This window comes from Oncorhynchus mykiss, chromosome 19 (assembly GCF_057628025.1).
Source record: "Oncorhynchus mykiss isolate SJ-2025 chromosome 19, ASM5762802v1, whole genome shotgun sequence".
NCBI classification, from domain to species: Eukaryota; Metazoa; Chordata; class Actinopteri; order Salmoniformes; family Salmonidae; genus Oncorhynchus; species Oncorhynchus mykiss.
In genome coordinates, this window is record NC_143040.1 from 3,711,062 (window position 1) to 3,724,774 (window position 13,713).

Below are 13,713 nucleotides of genomic sequence, written 5' to 3' on the forward strand. Positions count from 1 at the left end.
ACCAGTATTATAGATGATGGAGAGATAAACCAGTATTATAGATGATGGAGAGATAAACCAGTATTATAGATGATGGAGAGATATACCAGTATTATAGATGATGGAGAGATAAACCAGTATTATAGATGGAGAGATAAACCAGTATTATAGATGGTGAGATAAACCAGTATTATAGATGGAGAGATAAAACAGTATTATAGATGATGGAGAGATAAACCAGTATTATAGATGGAGAGATAAACCAGTATTATAGATGATGGAGAGATAAACCAGTATTATAGATGATGGAGAGATAAACCAGTATTATAGATGGAGAGATAAACCAGTAGTATAGATGATGGAGAGATAAACCAGTATTATAGATGGAGAGATAAACCAGTATTATATATGGAGAGATAAACCAGTATTATAGATGGAGAGATAAACCAGTATTATAGATGGAGAGATAAACCAGTATTATAGATGATGGAGAGATAAACCAGTATTATAGATGGAGAGATAAACCAGTATTATAGATGATGGAGAGATAAACCAGTATTATAGATGATGGAGAGATAAACCAGTATTATAGATGGAGAGATAAACCAGTAGTATAGATGATGGAGAGATAAACCAGTAGTATAGATGATGGAGCGATAAACCAGTATTATAGATGGAGAGATAAACCAGTATTATAGATGGAGAGATAAACCAGTATTATAGATGATGGAGAGATAAACCAGTATTATAGATGATGGAGAGATAAACCAGTATTATAGATGATGGAGAGATATACCAGTATTATAGATGGAGAGATAAACCAGTAGTATAGATGATGGAGAGATAAACCAGTATTATAGATGATGGAGAGATAAACCAGTATTATAGATGATGGAGAGATAAACCAGTATTATAGATGGAGAGATAAACCAGTAGTATAGATGATGGAGAGATAAACCAGTATTATAGATGATGGAGAGATAAACCAGTATTATAGATGATGGAGAGATAAACCAGTATTATAGATGGAGAGATAAACCAGTATTATAGATGATAGAGAGATAAACCAGTATTATAGATGGAGAGATAAACCAGTATTATAGATGGAGAGATAAACCAGTAGTATAGATGATGGAGAGATAAACCAGTATTATAGATGGAGAGATAAACCAGTATTATAGATGATAGAGAGATAAACCAGTATTATAGATGATGGAGAGATAAACCAGTATTATAGATGGAGAGATAAACCAGTATTATAGATGATAGAGAGATAAACCAGTATTATAGATGATGGAGAGATAAACCAGTATTATAGATGGAGAGATAAACCAGTATTATAGATGATGGAGAGATAAACCAGTATTATAGATTTAGAGATATACCAGTATTATAGATGATAGAGAGATAAACCAGTATTATAGATGATGGAGAGATAAACCAGTAGTATAGATGGAGAGATAAACCAGTATTATAGATGGAGAGATAAACCAGTATTATAGATGATGGAGAGATAAACCAGTATTATAGATGATGGAGAGATAAACCAGTATTATAGATGATGGAGAGATAAACCAGTATTATAGATGGAGAGATAAACCAGTAGTATAGATGATGGAGAGATAAACCAGTATTATAGATGGAGAGATAAACCAGTATTATAGATGATGGAGAGATAAACCAGTAGTATAGATGGAGAGATAAACCAGTATTATAGATGGAGAGATAAACCAGTATTATAGATGATGGAGAGATAAACCAGTATTATAGATGATGGAGAGATAAACCAGTATTATAGATGATGGAGAGATATACCAGTATTATAGATGATGGAGAGATAAACCAGTATTATAGATGGAGAGATAAACCAGTATTATATATGGAGAGATAAACCAGTATTATAGATGGAGAGATAAACCAGTATTATAGATGGAGAGATAAACCAGTATTATAGATGATGGAGAGATAAACCAGTATTATAGATGGAGAGATAAACCAGTATTATAGATGATGGAGAGATAAACCAGTATTATAGATGGAGAGATAAACCAGTATTATAGATGATGGAGAGATAAACCAGTATTATAGATGATGGAGAGATAAACCAGTATTATAGATGGAGAGATAAACCAGTATTATAGATGATGGAGAGATAAACCAGTATTATAGATGATGGAGAGATAAACCAGTAGTATAGATGATGGAGAGATAAACCAGTAGTATAGATGATGGAGAGATAAACCAGTATTATAGATGGAGAGATAAACCAGTATTATAGATGGAGAGATAAACCAGTATTATAGATGGAGAGATAAACCAGTATTATAGATGGAGAGATAAACCAGTATTATAGATGATGGAGAGATATACCAGTATTATAGATGATGGAGAGATAAACCAGTATTATAGATGGAGAGATAAACCAGTAGTATAGATGATGGAGAGATAAACCAGTATTATAGATGGAGAGATAAACCAGTATTATAGATGATGGAGAGATAAACCAGTATTATAGATGATAGAGAGATAAACCAGTATTATAGATGGAGAGATAAACCAGTATTATAGATGGAGAGATAAACCAGTATTATAGATGATGGAGAGATAAACCAGTATTATAGATGGAGAGATAAACCAGTATTATAGATGATGGAGAGATAAACCAGTATTATAGATGATGGAGAGATAAACCAGTATTATAGATGATGGAGAGATAAACCAGTATTATAGATGGAGAGATAAACCAGTATTATAGATGATGGAGAGATAAACCAGTAGTATAGATGATGGAGAGATAAACCAGTATTATAGATGGAGAGATAAACCAGTAGTATAGATGATGGAGAGATAAACCAGTATTATAGATGGAGAGATAAACCAGTATTATAGATGATAGAGAGATAAACCAGTATTATAGATGATGGAGAGATAAACCAGTATTATAGATGGAGAGATAAACCAGCATTATAGATGATAGAGAGATAAACCAGTATTATAGATGATGGAGAGATAAACCAGTATTATAGATGGAGAGATAAACCAGTATTATAGATGATGGAGAGATAAACCAGTATTATAGATGGAGAGATATACCAGTATTATAGATGATAGAGAGATAAACCAGTATTATAGATGATGGAGAGATAAACCAGTAGTATAGATGGAGAGATAAACCAGTATTATAGATGGAGAGATAAACCAGTATTATAGATGATGGAGAGATAAACCAGTATTATAGATGATGGAGAGATAAACCAGTATTATAGATGATGGAGAGATATACCAGTATTATAGATGATGGAGAGATAAACCAGTATTATAGATGGAGAGATAAACCAGTATTATAGATGGTGAGATAAACCAGTATTATAGATGGAGAGATAAACCAGTATTATAGATGATGGAGAGATAAACCAGTATTATAGATGGAGAGATAAACCAGTATTATAGATGATGGAGAGATAAACCAGTATTATAGATGATGGAGAGATAAACCAGTATTATAGATGATGGAGAGATAAACCAGTATTATAGATGATAGAGAGATAAACCAGTATTATAGATGGAGAGATAAACCAGTATTATAGATGATGGAGAGATAAACCAGTATTATAGATGATGGAGAGATAAACCAGTATTATAGATGATAGAGAGATAAACCAGTATTATAGATGATGGAGAGATAAACCAGTATTATATGTGTGTGTGTGTGTGTGTGTGTGTGTGTGTGTGTGTGTGTGTGTGTGTGTGTGTGTGTGTGTGTGTGTGTGTGTGTGTGTGTGTGTGTGTGTGTGTGTGTGTGTGTGTGTGTGTGTGTGTGTGTGAGAGAGAGAGAGACCAGCAAACAAGCTCTGTCCAAAATGTCTCCCTGTTCCCTACATAGTAACTTACGGTTTGAACAGAGAGACTCTGGGCCCTGGTGCAGAAAACATATAATTCCCATAAATACTGCTGTTCCATCAGACTAGTCTGTTATCATTCCCCTGTATACTGCTGTTCCATCAGACTAGTCTGTTATCATTCCCCTGTATACTGCTGTTCCATCAGACTAGTCTGTTATCATTCCCCTGTATAGAGGCTGTTCCATCAGACTAGTCTGTAATCATTCCCCTGTATACTGCTGTTCCATCAGACTAGTCTGTTATCATTCCCCTGTATACTGCTGTTCCATCAGACTAGTCTGTTATCATTCCCCTGTATAGTGGCTGTTCCATCAGACTAGTCTGTTATCATTCCCCTGTATAGTGCTGTTCCATCAGAATGGTCTGTTATCATTCCCCTGTATAGAGGCTGTTCCATCAGACTAGTCTGTTATCATTCCCCTGTATAGTGCTGTTCCATCAGAATGGTCTGTTATCATTCCCCTGTATAGTGCTGTTCCATCAGACTAGTCTTTTATCATTCCCCTGTATAGTGCTGTTCCATCAGACTAGTCTGTTATCATTCCCCTGTATACTGCTGTTCCATCAGACTAGTCTGTTATCATTCCCCTGTATAGTGCTGTTCCATCAGACTAGTCTGTAGTATCTGTAGTGTGCATAGTATCAATAGTATCTGTAGTAGAAGTAGTGTATGTAGTATCTGTGGTAGCAGTAGTGTATGTAGTATCTGTAGTATCTGTAGTTTCTGTAGTATATGTAGTATATGTAGTAGCAATAGTGTATGTAGTATCTGTAGTAGCAGTAGTGTATGTAGTATCTGTAGTAGCAGTAGTGCATGTAGTATCTGTAGTATCTGTAGTTTCTGTAGTATATGTAGTATATGTAGTAGCAGTAGTGTATGTGGTATCTGTAGTAGCAGTAGTGCATGTAGTATCTGCAGTATCTGTAGTATCTGTAGTATATGTAGTATTTGTAGTAGCAATAGTGTATGTAGTATCTGTAGTAGCAGTAGTGTATGTAGTATCTGTAGTATCTGTAGTTTCTGTAGTATATGTAGTATATGTAGTAGCAGTAGTGTATGTAGTATCTGTAGTAGCAGTAGTGCATGTAGTATCTGTAGTATCTGTAGTATCTGTAGTATATGTAGTATATGTAGTAGCAGTAGTGTATGTAGTATCTGTAGTAGCAGTAGTGCATGTAGTATCTGTAGTATCTGTAGTATCTGTAGTATATGTAGTATTTGTAGTAGCAGTAGTATATGTAGTATTTGTAGTAGCAGTAGTGTATGTAGTATCTGTAGTAGCAGTAGTATATGTGGTATTTGTAGTAGCAGTAGTGTATGTAGTATCTGTAGTAGCAGTAGTATATGTAGTATCTGTAGTAGCAGTAGTGTATTTAGTATATGTAGTATCTGTAGTATCTGTAGTATCTGTAGTACTTGTAGTAGCAGTAGTAGTAGTGCAGTATGTAGTATCTGTAGTATATGTAGTATATGGAGTATCTGTAGTATATGTAGTATATGGAGTATCTGTAGTATATGTAGTATATGGAGTATCTGTAGTAGCAGTAGTATCAGTAGTGTATGTAGTATCTGTAGTAGCAGTAGTATCAGTAGTGTATGTAGTATCTGTAGTATATGGAGTATATGTAGTAGCAGTAGTATCAGTAGTGTATGTAGTATCTGTAGTATCTGTAGTACCTGTAGTAGCAGTAGTATCAGTAGTGTGTGTAGTATCTGTAGTATCTGTAGTATCAGTAGTGTATGTAGTATCGGTAGTATATGTAGTATATGGAGTATCTGTAGTAGCAGTAGTATCAGTAGTGTATGTAGTATCTGTAGTATATGTAGTATATGGAGTATCTGTAGTAGCAGTAGTATCAGTAGTGTATGTAGTATCTTTAGTATCTGTAGTATCAGTAGTATCTGTAGTATCAGTAGTGTATGTAGTATCTGTAGTAGCAGTAGTTTCTGCAGTATCTGTACGGTTTTAAGTATCAGTATTATCTGCAGAATCAGTCTTATCTGTAGGTTCAGTAGTATCAGTAATATATGCAGTATCTGTATTATCTGCAGTATCTGTAGAATCAGTAGTGTCTGTAGTATGTGTAGTGTTTTTAGTATCCGTAGTATCCATCGTATCTGTAGTATCAGTATTATCTGTAGTATCCGTGGTATCTGTAGTATCAGAAATATCTGTCGTATCAGTATTATCTGCAGTATCAATATTATCTGTAGTATCAGTATTATCTGCAGTATCAGTGAACTTGAAAATCAGTCGAAAAGAAGTATTCATTATTCTGGAATACAAAACAAGATATTTATTCCTCGTTTTGAATTTGACAACATATTATTGATTATACAATGGAGTTAGACAATGGAGGCATCGCAACAACGGCACACTATTCCCTATGTGTTTTGCTAAAGTAGTGCACTCTGTAAGGAATAGGGTGCAATTTGTAACACAGCCTATAAGGTAATGGCAAGTATATACAAGGGGATACATAACAACAGTGTCTAGATCTTGACACAATAAATAAATAAATTAATTAAATATAGCTATCGATAGAAGTATTTAAAGACATTTCATTGTTTCATGGCATTTAGGTAGAGAGAGAGAGAGAGAGAGAGAGAGAGAGAGAGAGAGAGAGAGAGAGAGAGAGAGAGAGAGAGAGAGAGAGATCTTTGATGACAATAGGATGATAAATTGAGAGTCACAGAATAGTAGTTTAGACTCCTCCACTGATGCATTCACTCTCCAGAGAGAGAGAGAGACATACACACACTAACAGGCACACACACACTAACAGGCACACACACACTAACAGGCACACACACACTAACAGACATAAACACATTCACACACACTAACACACACTGAAGTTCCACACACTGATACAGACACTCCCCAGAGAGTGGTAGGGTGTTCTCAGCCTCACACACTGCAGTCGCACGGACACTCACATACACACAGTGCAGTCGCATGCTCACACACACTGGAGTCGCACGAACGCACGCTGACACACACACACACACACATTTCATCTAGCAGCTGGGAGAAGGCGAAACTCACATTCTGAAAACACTTACTCACCCTCTCTCCCTCTCTCTCTCTCTCCCTCTCTCACCCTCAATCTCTCAACCTCTCTCTCTCTCTCCCTTTCTCACCCTCAATCTCTCACGCTCAATCTCTCAACCTCTCTCTCTCTCTCACACCCTTTCTCTTTCACTTACGCACAAACACCGCACACACACACACAGTGCACACACACACACACACACTGCACAGTAGCTTATTCCATGTGGTTTTAACAGAGGAGAGCAGAACCATTAACATTCGGGTGATACAAAATGGTATTTGACGTTCACCCATGTCTGAGGAGAAGATGTGGAAACTGGTCACTAGGCTTAGGAGATCATGACTAAACTGAAGAATTAGGAGATAATGCCTAACCTGAAGAATTACGAGATAATGCCTAACCTGAAGAAATAGGAGTTAATGTCTAAACTGAAGATTTGGGAGATAATGCCTAACCTGAAGAATTAGGAGATAATGCCTAAACCTTAAGAATTAGGAGATAATGCCTAACCTGAAGAATTACGAGATAATGCCTAACCTGAAGAATTAGGAGTTAATGTCTAAACTGAAGATTTGGGAAATAATGCCTAACCTGAAGAATTAGGAGATAATGACTGAACCTTAAGATTTAGCAGTTAATGACTAACCTGAAGAATTAGGAGATAATGACTGAACCTTAAGATTTAGCAGTTAATGACTAACCTGAAGAATTAGGAGATAATGACTAAAACCTTAAGATTTAGCAGTTAATGACTAACCTGAAGAATTAGGAAATAATGACTAAAACCTTAAGATTTAGCAGTTAATGACTAACCTGAAGAATTAGGAGATAATGACTAAAACCTTAAGATTTAGCAGTTAATGACTAACCTGAAGAATTAGGAGATAATGACTAAAACCTTAAGATTTAGCAGTTAATGTCTAAACTGAAGAATTAGGAGATAATGACTGAACCTTAAGATTTAGCAGTTAATGTCTAAACTGAAGAATTAGGAGATAATGACTGAACCTTAAGATTTAGCAGTTAATGTCTAAACTGAAGATTTGGGAGATAATGACTGAACCTTAAGAATTAGGGGATAATGACTAAACCTTAAGAATTAGGAGATAATGACTGAACCTTAAGATTTAACAGTTAATGTCTAAACTGAAGATTTGGGAGATAATGACTGAACCTTAAGAATTAGGGGATAATGACTAAACCTGAAGAATTAGGAGATAATGACTGAACCTTAAGATTTAGCAGTTAATGTCTAAACTGAAGATTTGGGAGATAATGCCTAACCTGAAGATTTAGGAGATAATGACTGAACCTTAAGATTTAGCAGTTAATGTCTAAACTGAAGATTTGGGAGATAATGCCTAACCTGAAGAATTAGGAGATAATGACTAAACCTTAAGAATTAGCAGTTAATGACTAACCTTTTATTTGTATTTATTTTTAATTGAACCTTTATTTAACTTGGCAAGTCAACCTTAACCGTCGAACGATAAGGAACGAAGTAACCAAACACTTCAACATGTGACTAATTCCGCAGTGAGACTGTGAGACCTGGTTGCAAATGATCCCCTTTTCAATATGGAGGTCACTGCTCCAGAGACCATAGGGAATATGGAGGTCACTGCTCCAGAGACCAGAGGGAATATGGAGGTCACTGCTTTTAACCAGAGACCATAGGGAATATGGAGGTCACTGCTTCAGAGACCAGAGGGAATATGGAGGTCACTGCTCCAGAGACCATAGGGAATATGGAGGTCACTGCTCCAGAGACCAGAGGGAATATGGAGGTCACTGCTCCAGAGACCATAGGGAATATGGAGGTCACTGCTCCAGAGACCATAGGGAATATGGAGGTCACTGCTCCAGAGACCATAGGGAATATGGAGGTCACTGCTCCAGAGACCATAGGGAATATGGAGGTCACTGCTCCAGAGACCATAGGGGATATGGAGGTCACTGCTCCAGAGACCATAGGGAATATGGAGGTCACTGCTCCAGAGACCAGAGGGAATATGGAGGTCACTGCTCCAGAGACCATAGGGAATATGGAGGTCACTGCTCCAGAGACCAGAGGGAATATGGAGGTCACTGCTTTTAACCAGAGACCATAAGGAATATGGAGGTCACTGCTCCAGAGACCATAGGGAATATGGAGGTCACTGCTCCAGAGACCATAGGGAATACGGAGGTCACTGCTCCAGAGACCATAGGGAATATGGAGGTCACTGCTCCAGAGACCATAGGGAATACGGAGGTCACTGCTCCAGAGACCATAGGGAATATGGAGGTCACTGCTCCAGAGACCATAGGGAATATGGAGGAACTGCTCCAGAGACCATAGGGAATATGGAGGTCACTGCTCCAGAGACCATAGGGAATATGGAGGTCACTGCTCCAGAGACCATAGGGAATATGGAGGTCACTGCTCCAGAGACCATAGGGAATATGGAGGTCACTGCTCCAGAGACCATAGGGAATATGGAGGTCACTGCTCCAGAGACCATAGGGAATATGGAGGTCACTGCTTTTAACCAGAGACCATAGGGAATATGGAGGTCACTGCTCCAGAGACCATAGGGAATATGGAGGTCACTGCTCCAGAGACCATAGGGAATATGGAGGTCACTGCTCCAGAGACCATAGGGAATATGGAGGTCACTGCTCCAGAGACCATAGGGAATATGGAGGTCACTGCTCCAGAGACCATAGGGAATATGGAGGTCACTGCTCCAGAGACCATAGGGAATATGGAGGTCACTGCTCCAGAGACCATAGGGAATATGGAGGTCACTGCTTTTAACCAGAGACCATAGGGAATATGGAGGTCACTGCTCCAGAGACCATAGGGAATATGGAGGTCACTGCTTTTAACCAGAGACCATAGGGAATATGGAGGTCACTGCTCCAGAGACCATAGGGAATACGGAGGTCACTGCTCCAGGGACCATAGGGGATATGGAGGTCACTGCTCCAGAGACCATAGGGAATATGGAGGTCACTGCTCCAGAAGCCATAGGGGATATGGAGGTCACTGCTCCAGAGACCATAGGGAATATGGAGGTCACTGCTCCAGAGACCATAGGGAATATGGAGGTCACTGCTCCAGAGACCATAGGGAATATGGAGGTCACTGCTTTTAACCAGAGACCATAGGGAATATGGAGGTCACTGCTTTTAACCAGGGACCATAGGGAATATGGAGGTCACTGCTCCAGAGACCATAGGGAATATGGAGGTCACTGCTTTTAACCAGAGACCATAGGGAATATGGAGGTCACTGCTCCAGGGACCATAGGGAATATGGAGGTCACTGCTCCAGGGACCAGAGGGAATATGGAGGTCACTGCTCCAGGGACCATAGGGAATATGGAGGTCACTGCTCCAGAGACCATAGGGAATATGGAGGTCACTGCTCCAGAGACCATAGGGAATATGGAGGTCACTGCTCCAGAGACCATAGGGAATATGGAGGTCACTGCTCCAGAGACCATAGGGAATATGGAGGTCACTGCTCCAGAGACCATAGGGAATATGGAGGTCACTGCTCCAGAGACCATAGGGAATATGGAGGTCACTGCTTTTAACCAGAGACCATAGGGAATATGGAGGTCACTGTTCCAGGGACCATAGGGAATATAGAGGTCACTGCTCCAGAGACCATAGGAAATATGGAGGTCACTGCTTTTAACCAGAGACCATAGGGAATATGGAGGTCACTGCTCCAGAGACCATAGGGAATATGGAGATCACTGCTCCAGGGACCATAGGGAATATGGAGGTCACTGCTCCAGAGACCATAGGGAATATGGAGGTCACTGCTCCAGAGACCATAGGGAATATGGAGGTCACTGCTCCAGAGACCATAGGGAATATGGAGGTCACTGCTCCAGAGACCATAGGGAATATGGAGGTCACTGCTCCAGAGACCATAGGGAATATGGAGGTCACTGCTCCAGAGACCATAGGGAATATGGAGGTCACTGCTCCAGAGACCATAGGGAATATGGAGGTCACTGCTCCAGAGACCATAGGGAATATGGAGGTCACTGCTCCAGAGACCATAGGGAATATGGAGGTCACTGCTCCAGAGACCATAGGGAATATGGAGGTCACTGCTCCAGAGACCATAGGGAATATGGAGGTCACTGCTCCAGAGACCATAGGGAATATGGAGGTCACTGCTTTTAACCAGAGACCATAGGGAATATGGAGGTCACTGCTCCAGGGACCAGAGGGAATATGGAGGTCACTGCTCCAGGGACCAGAGGGAATATGGAGGTCACTGCTTTTAACCAGAGACCATAGGGAATATGGAGGTCACTGCTCCAGGGACCATAGGGAATATGGAGGTCACTGCTTTTAACCAGAGACCATAGGGAATATGGAGGTCACTGTTTTTAACCAGGGACCATAGGGAATATGGAGGTCACTGCTTTTAACCAGGGACCATAGGGAATATGGAGGTCACTGCTCCAGAGACCATAGGGAATATGGAGGTCACTGCTCCAGAGACCATAGGGAATATGGAGGTCACTGCTTTTAACCAGAGACCATAGGGAATATGGAGGTCACTGCTCCAGAGACCATAGGGAATAAGGAGGTCACTGCTCCAGAGACCATAGGGAATATGGAGATCACTGCTCCAGGGACCATAGGGAATATGGAGGTCACTGCTCCAGAGACCATAGGGAATATGGAGGTCACTGCTCCAGAGACCATAGGGAATATGGAGGTCACTGCTTTTAACCAGAGACCATAGGGAATATGGAGGTCACTGCTCCAGAGACCATAGGGAATATGGAGGTCACTGCTCCAGGGACCAGAGGGAATATGGAGGTCACTGCTCCAGAGACCATAGGGAATATGGAGGTCACTGCTTTTAACCAGAGACCATAGGGAATATGGAGGTCACTGCTTTTAACCAGAGACCATAGGGAATATGGAGGTCACTGCTCCAGAGACCATAGGGAATATGGAGGTCACTGCTCCAGAGACCAGAGGGAATATGGAGGTCACTGCTCCAGAGACCAGAGGGAATATGGAGGTCACTGCTTTTAACCAGGGACCATAGGGAATATGGAGGTCACTGCTCCAGAGACCATAGGGAATATGGAGGTCACTGCTCCAGAGACCATGGGGAATATGGAGGTCACTGCTCCAGAGACCATAGGGAATATGGAGGTCACTGCTTTTAACCAGAGATCATAGGGAATATGGAGGTCACTGCTCCAGAGACCATAGGGAATACGGAGGTCACTGCTCCAGAGACCATAGGGAATATGGAGGTCACTGCTCCAGAGACCAGAGGGAATATGGAGGTCACTGCTCCAGAGACCATAGGGAATATGGAGGAACTGCTCCAGAGACCATAGGGAATATGGAGGTCACTGCTCCAGAGACCATAGGGAATATGGAGGTCACTGCTCCAGAGACCATAGGGAATATGGAGGTCACTGCTCCAGAGACCATAGGGAATATGGAGGTCACTGCTCCAGAGACCATAGGGAATATGGAGGTCACTGCTCCAGAGACCATAGGGAATATGGAGGTCACTGCTCCAGAGACCATAGGGAATATGGAGGTCACTGCTCCAGAGACCATAGGGAATATGGAGGTCACTGCTCCAGAGACCATAGGGAATATGGAGGTCACTGCTCCAGAGACCATAGGGAATATGGAGGTCACTGCTCCAGAGACCATAGGGAATATGGAGGTCACTGCTCCAGAGACCATAGGGAATATGGAGGTCACTGCTTTTAACCAGAGACCATAGGGAATATGGAGGTCACTGCTCCAGAGACCATAGGGAATATGGAGGTCACTGCTTTTAACCAGAGACCATAGGGAATATGGAGGTCACTGCTCCAGAGACCAGAGGGAATATGGAGGTCACTGCTTTTAACCAGAGACCATAGGGAATATGGAGGTCACTGCTCCAGAGACCATAGGGAATATGGAGGTCACTGCTCCAGAGACCAGAGGGAATATGGAGGTCACTGCTCCAGAGACCAGAGGGAATATGGAGGTCACTGCTTTTAACCAGGGACCATAGGGAATATGGAGGTCACTGCTCCAGAGACCATAGGGAATATGGAGGTCACTGCTCCAGAGACCATGGGGAATATGGAGGTCACTGCTCCAGAGACCATAGGGAATATGGAGGTCACTGCTTTTAACCAGAGACCAGAGGGAATATGGAGGTCACTGCTTTTAACCAGAGACCATAGGGAATATGGAGGTCACTGCTTTTAACCAGGGACCATAGGGAATATGGAGGTCACTGCTTTTAACCAGAGACCATAGGGAATATGGAGGTCACTGCTTTTAACCAGAGACCATAGGGAATATGGAGGTCACTGCTTTTAACCAGAGACCATAGGGAATATGGAGGTCACTGCTTTTAACCAGGGACCATAGGGAATATGGAGGTCACTGCTCCAGGGACCATAGGGAATATGGAGGTCACTGCTTTTAACCAGGGACCATAGGGAATATGGAGGTCACTGCTCCAGGGACCATAGGGAATATGGAGGTCACTGCTTTTAACCAGGGACCATAGGGAATATGGAGGTCACTGCTTTTAACCAGGGACCATAGGGAATATGGAGGTCACTGCTCCAGGGACCATAGGGAATATGGAGGTCACTGCTTTTAACCAGGGACCATAGGGAATATGGAGGTCACTGCTTTTAACCAGAGACCATAGGGAATATGGAGGTCACTGCTCCAGGGACCATAGGGAATATGGAGGTCACTGCTCCAGAGACCATAGGGA